Source organism: Orcinus orca, chromosome 10 (assembly GCF_937001465.1).
Source record: "Orcinus orca chromosome 10, mOrcOrc1.1, whole genome shotgun sequence".
NCBI classification, from domain to species: domain Eukaryota; kingdom Metazoa; phylum Chordata; class Mammalia; order Artiodactyla; family Delphinidae; genus Orcinus; species Orcinus orca.
The window spans coordinates 87,878,766-87,885,625 of record NC_064568.1 but is presented as its reverse complement, the minus strand read 5'-3'; the positions used below and the strand labels follow the sequence as shown (position 1 = coordinate 87,885,625).

The following is a 6,860-nucleotide window of genomic DNA, read 5'->3' as shown; positions in this document are numbered from 1 at the left end:
GTTCATCTAAATTAACAGTAACTAGCAATGAATTCTATGTATTCGACTGGTATTTTAAAGAAAATCCAAGTAAAGTTCTTTCTGGGTATATGCACGTGTGTGTGTGTGTGTGTGTGTGTGTGTGTGTGTTTAATAGAAACAAACAGATCTGAGTTTTTCATTTTAAATTGAAATAGGAGGTATATACTCATGCTGCCGGACATAACATCCCCAACCTGCATAGGCCTGACAGTTCATTAATAAGAAGCAAGCATGGGAGGACATGAAGTTTCAAAAGTAAGAAATTCCTCAGATGCTTTAAGAAAGAACCAGTACTTCCCCTTATGTGGGACTTCTTACTTTTCTAGAATCACTTTTGAGTAGGAGTTGCGCTATATACCACACTTGTTCATGTCCCCAAAAGTGGTGTGAGGGCCTCCTCAGGAGAGGGATGTTATGCATGCTGGTGAACATGTCTCATAGGTAATTCTAGAAGTTTAAGATAAGTCAAAGTTTAAGATAAATCTGCAAATTACAAGGTAAGTTAAACAGATTTATCCTTTTTTTTTTTTTCCAGAGATGGTCAATGCATACGACAATATACTTAAAGAAAATAATCTGGTTCAATACAAGGTTGATTCAGCAAAGAGACTACAGATCTTCTGTAACTAAATTCAGACGTAAGTGTTTTCTGTTACTCTCCCCAAATTATTTTTACATGCATACCTTGTTTAAAAGTACCACCTACACTGTCTCTCCCAGTCAGCACACAACTGGAAAGTGGGACTTCATTTGGCAATTATTAAAAAGCTACCTTTAAGACTGGATGCATATGACATTTTTAGAGTGCCACAGATGTGGTTCTATTTCTAACAGGAAACTTTTCCTAACTAGAATCCATTCACCAATGCCAAATTAAACATTGTGGTCAAATATAGCACAAAAATACAAAAAAATATATAAGCATCTTTTCTAGAAATTCTCATTTTTATGATGACTTTTTGAAAGTTCAAAAGCAATCTGAATGCCCATCACCTAACCCACTGAATACTTACCGTTAATTATGATTTACTTATAAAGGTCTTCTGTTAAGTGAACAAGGGCTTAGTATGTAGAATGGCAGCTTGATTTTCCTTCTTTTGACATCTGTTCAAAATGAGCTATGATATCATCAATCATATTAACTCTGTAGTATTGTATTATTCCTTGGTGTTCCCAGATTTCATCTGACAACTTTTTCTAGGATTCAAACCATAAATACTTCCTCCAGAGACTGTAATGAGAGGTACAGATAAAAATCCAGGGACTGGAACTGATTAAAAACAAAAAGTAAGAGAAACCCATAGTTTTACACTCCCTCTTTCTCCAACCACAAAATTAATTCTTCACCATAATTTCCCACAAGTATAAGAAACCAGTAGAAAAAAAAATAGAACTGAAAATCTAAAGAAATATAAGTTTAATTACCAGAACTAAAGAATAGAGAAATTTCTGGAACAATATTAAATTTATCCTGAAATGATACAAAGCAGTATGAGAAAATATGTATTACCATCAATTTGAGCAGAATGTAATAATCTTCACAGTGGTAATGAAATATTATGCTTTAAGAATAATGATTTTATCACTTTAAGAATAATGAAGTACATTATTGACAATTTCTAGTGGTATTCCCTTTATACAAGGAAAAATGAATAAAATAATTTTGTTTAAAACAATGACCTTTATGGGAAAAGAGTAGTGTATTTCCTCATACTTAGAACATTTCTATGTCTCCTTTTGGATATCTACACACAACCCAAAAGTACAGAACCCAAGTCTCAATTCAATGTCAAAGTGTTGCATGCATTTTTTTAAAAGCTACTTAATGCTTATCAGGATTATAAACAGCAACATAGCATGAGGAGCACTTTGTCATAGTAATTTATCTATATACTGAATTTAACAAATTTGGCTGAGTGATTTTCATGCAGTTTATATTAAATAAACTTATACATTTTTATTATTACTTACACACTTGTATTATTACATTACAAGGTAAGCACTCTAAGATCTTTGTGAGGAAACTAGATCATTTTCACTCCATTTATGTCTTCTTCTAGAGCAGGATGCAGCTATGCTGGCACTAGTGCACAGCCATATGACTGACTACTGGCCTATTGAATATGGATGGGTAGAAATGATGTCCACCATTTCTAGGCTTGGCCCGTACAAGCTTACCACATGCAATGCTCTACATTCTTTCCTCTTTCTTGGTGACCTTGGAAACTATTTGCGGAACATGGTGGAACCACAAGGTGCCATGGGATCAGCTCTCTGAAACATGGAGAAGAGCCATTTAGCAATCAGGGACACTCATTTAGGGCTTTAAGTGAGCGAGCAATAAACCACTGATACTTGCGAGTTTATTTATTAGAACAGCTAGAGTTACCTTTGTTACTACAAGTTTAGACTAATTTAGATGTGATTCAGAATTGTTTATTAAGTCTGGATACAACATGTCTATGGAAATGTTGGACCAAAATTATTTACTAATAATTTCCACAAAGGAACTCAAGTCAGAGTGAAAAGTCCATTTTCCTATGATCTGCTAGCCAGCTTTGATATGAGGAAATTGAATAATTTGAGAACAAAAATAACAAAGAAATAAAACAAAGCTTAAGGACTCACTTCTACCACCAGCTGCATCATCTTTCCATGGTAGAAATATGTTGGGAGAAATTCCAGTTACTCACAACCGCTGCTTATATTACAAATCTCAGAATTTTTTGAAACTTAGTTCTTAGGTTCAGACCACAGGAAATAATTGGCTTCCAAAAGAATGATTTCCAGTTCTGTATAACTTTTGCATCACACTTAACCCCTAGTATAATTGGCCTTTACTTAGTTGAAGGCAGTGACCATGAGGGAGGAAGGACGAACTCAAGTTTCATGGCCCAGCCCACCATTCTTCTGTTCATGTAGAAATACACCTTCCTAGACATGCCAGCATTATTATTTTTTTTTCTGCAAGCACTCTAGAAATAGTTATAGAAAGAAGTAAAGGTCATAGAAGACAACCTCAACAAATGCAGATTGGCATTGGGAGAAAGATAACAGTGAGTTACTATACTCCAAAATCCCTTTGGAACATCTGAAGTAGAGTTATCATAATGTAGTTGATAACTTTTGGGCTGATGGTCAATCCATAACCTGCCCACTCTGGGAATGTCCTCCCCATTCAAAAGAGGTTTGTTTCCAGGACTCACGTATGTACCTTGTGACTCTACTCCTGACCACAGTGCATTGGATCAGTTAGGCAGATAAGATTCTCCCTCTGGGGATTCTGGGATTTAGATACAGCAATAGCATTAAGTCTGGGTATAACTAGACATGGTGGTGTGCAAACTGTAGTATCTAATAGAAAGTGGTGCCAGGCTTCAAAGGAGAATGATTCAGGCCTACAGATGAGAGAATCTGAGCAGGAGAGAGCGAGAAAGAGTCAGAGAAGGAGACAAGGTGACAAAGACAGAGAATGAATAAATGAATGAGTGGGAGCCTAGATTACTACTGGCTTTCTTCTTCCTGCTTGCAGACTCTCCTCTGGAACATGGTTAGCTTCTGGATTGGCCCAGAATAAAGGTGCAAATGAATGGCATAGTCAAGGCTCCCCAGTACAGGCCTGTTCTGGCTAGTATTAAATTATGCCTTTGATAAGCCTTTCTCTTTCAACTCCCCCTTTCCACCTCTTATAATGTTTTGTTTTGTTTTTTTAATCTCTGCTTTACTAATTTTTCAGCAAGTTATTTCCTACTTATCTGTGAAGATCTGGATCAAGTATCACCTCCTCGGTGACGTTTTATCAAATTCTGTTAGACAAAGTTAGTCATTTCTGCACCTGTGTTTTCATAGTACTTTCCACATTCCTGAACTATAACTATTTGCTTATGCAACTCTCAGCCCTCAAACTGGGAGTACTTGTGGGTGAAAGTGTAATATACTTTTCTTTGAATCTCTAGACTCTAGCACTGTCTGGCACATAGTAGGTTCTCAATAAATGTGCATGAAATGAATGAATCCATGCTGTCGATTTAGTTAGTGTTACTTCCTTTGTGATGCCTTAAAATACCAAGACACTCTTTAAAATGTTGTGTTAACCCTCAATATTTTGAACAGAACCTTTTCTTTCTAAGGAACTCTGCCTCCTTGCCCTCTGTCCACACACATCTTGAAGCAGGAGCTTTTCTAGAATACTTCTTGTTCTATAATTAACATATTTTCATAAGAAGTGTCTTAATCCTCCCTATAGCAAATAAGGCTTTACATTCCAAAAACACTCCTAGAATTAGTTTACATTTTGAGAAATTATATAGGAAAATGAATTTGAAAAGCTTCAAAAATACCTATGATTTAGATTTATTAACAAGAGGCCGTGTACTTTATTGTTCAAGTTAACAAGATATGTTAGTTATATTATGAAGCATCAAACTGATTTGAAGAAAAGTATGGATTATAATAGAGATTTTTAGAGATCCAGATAAGCCTAAAGTATATTATCAGAATAATGGAGTAAAACAACTTATATATCATAAGTCTCAGCAGTGTTGTGTCTTTATCACATTGGAATCAAGATTTCCAGGCTCACTACTGTTAATCCAGGGGGTAGATATAAATACTTAGCTAAAATCCATGTGTACCTTGCATGGCTATAGGGCTTTCGCTTTCTCCTTGTTACACAGAAGCATGAGCTATTGGATCACCAGATTTTTTAACATCTACAGAGGAAAAAAGAAAGGAAGAAAAGCAAAGGAACTTCAAAATTTCCACAGGTATGTGTCTTTCTGTCTCTCTCACGTATATATATGCAAAACTGTATGTATAATGTATACATGTATATATAAGTGTATGTGTGTGTGTGTATATATATATATATATATATGTATATATAAATCCAAAAGAGCTCTTCTAAGTTTTTTTCTTCAACCTTTCATAAGGTGAAATTTCATCAAACCTCATCATGTGACTCTCCAGGAACCTCACTGAACAGGTCTGACTCATCGTCTGGGAATTTTAAATAGGCATGTGCTTCCATGAGAGTTAATACTTAAAAATACACATACAAACTGGCAGTGAAAGAGAGAAAGAAAGAAAAAAAAAAAATTCAAGTGAAACTTTTGCTTGGCACAAACACTCGGGTCAGACACTGGCCATTCAATATTTCACAATTACCAAGTGGTATTACTGTTAGAGTGAAGGTGGTGGCTCAGTGTTCAGGGGACAGAAGCATTAAATCTACAGTTTATATCGTTAAGTCAGCCAACTTGGATTAAGCAGTGAAAGGAACTGCCCCTGACATAGTTGACCCTGATTCCCCTTTGAGATACCAAGTTTTCCTCAGAACCAAGGGCTGTGTCTGCCCACTAGTGGTCAGATGGCAGAGCTGGTACCCAGACATTCCCTAGAGGGTTTAATGCCAAGTTCTACCTGGATCAGTGTGGGAATGACAGTGGTCACCTAGTCTGATTTTTAAGCCAGGATTTGGGGATCTATCAACTCAGTTCTGTCAGAGAAGTTAGAATAACATATCCTAAGTCAATTTCAAGCAAAAAATTCTACTTGCAAGATTTACTTAAAAGTCTTATTGATGGCGAGTTTGCAATAGGAACTGAGATTTCAAATCTATTACCAAAGCGATCAATTATGTCAATAGCACCTAGTACAATCTAACGGCTTTCTTCTCTTTCTTCCCAAATCTTCATAGAATACCACACTGGGGTACTTTCCAGTTTGAATATCACTGAATGTTCTTCCATTGTCAATGGAATTAGTTTGAAAAAATTTTGGTTGGAATTAAAACTCTTCTGCCAATTTATCCTATCCTATAATTTCATCGTTGTCTCCATTAAGTCCCTAAACAAAATCTAGAGTCTAGCTAAACTCAATTAAACACTATTCTCAGCAGAATTTTCAGTTTGTCCTCCACGCTTGGTTCATTACTGCCCACTTGAACTATCTACCATGTTCTACCCATACAAGTATCACCCTTGATTAAAGTCAAATCCAAGTTCATCATCAAACTCTAAAATTACTACCACAACATGTACTAATTTTGTGGCACTTGTTGTAGCCTACTTTCATTGTTGTATTTGTGTCTTGAACAATCACCAGATACATACCTTCCCTGTAGGAATTATGTCATATTCTCTTTTTCACCCTTATAATGTTTAGCAAAGGTATTTTCCTTATAATAGGGTATCTACAAATATTTGCTGAAAGTAAAACACAGAAATAAATTACTTGTTTAATTTCCAAGTCAAGACACAAATCTAGCACTGTTTTATTGTGGTCCAAGGCAATGTGACAAAGCTAACTCTCCACGGGTTTAGTTTTCTTTGTCACCTCTAAGAACTTCCATCTTACATTATGAGTAGGAGGCCAGTGGATGGTTTACTGACTTCCTGGTAAAGCATAAACTTTCTCTGACCTTGAGTATTAGAGTTTATGATATGCAAAGTGTCTCAATGTTTTAACATCTTTTCAAATAAAAATTTGAGTCCTGTGAGTATCATTGGAAAATTTAAATACATTTTTTTACACACATGCTGTTACAAATGTTAATGAATTTAACATTTTTCCTTCTAATGCGTAGCTCTTACTTCCTCTCTCTGTACCTCAAATACTGATTCAAAGAGTGCCTTGGTTTGCTCATATACTCGTTTTGTTTTTTTGTTTTAAAACTTTTCCCTAGAGTTTACCTTTAGTCCCATTTTCTTAATTGTTCAAGATGATTTGTCAGCTTTTCTTCCTTCCAATCCTTTTCTCTCCTAGTTTAAAGAAAAGTCCAAGTTATTAACTAACAAAGAAAAAAATCTCAAAACCATTTTGCCTTTTTCTTTAAATTT

General features: G+C 35.4%; 1 long non-coding RNA gene across 1 annotated transcript; it reads left to right on the top strand.

Moving 5' to 3' along the window:
• Positions 1–550: 550 nt before the first annotated feature.
• Positions 551–4,788, top strand: LOC125965696 (uncharacterized). Its single transcript, XR_007479928.1, has 2 exons — positions 551–659; positions 4,698–4,788. It is a non-coding gene; the product is annotated as an uncharacterized LOC125965696 (long non-coding RNA).
• Positions 4,789–6,860: the final 2,072 nt, after the last annotated feature.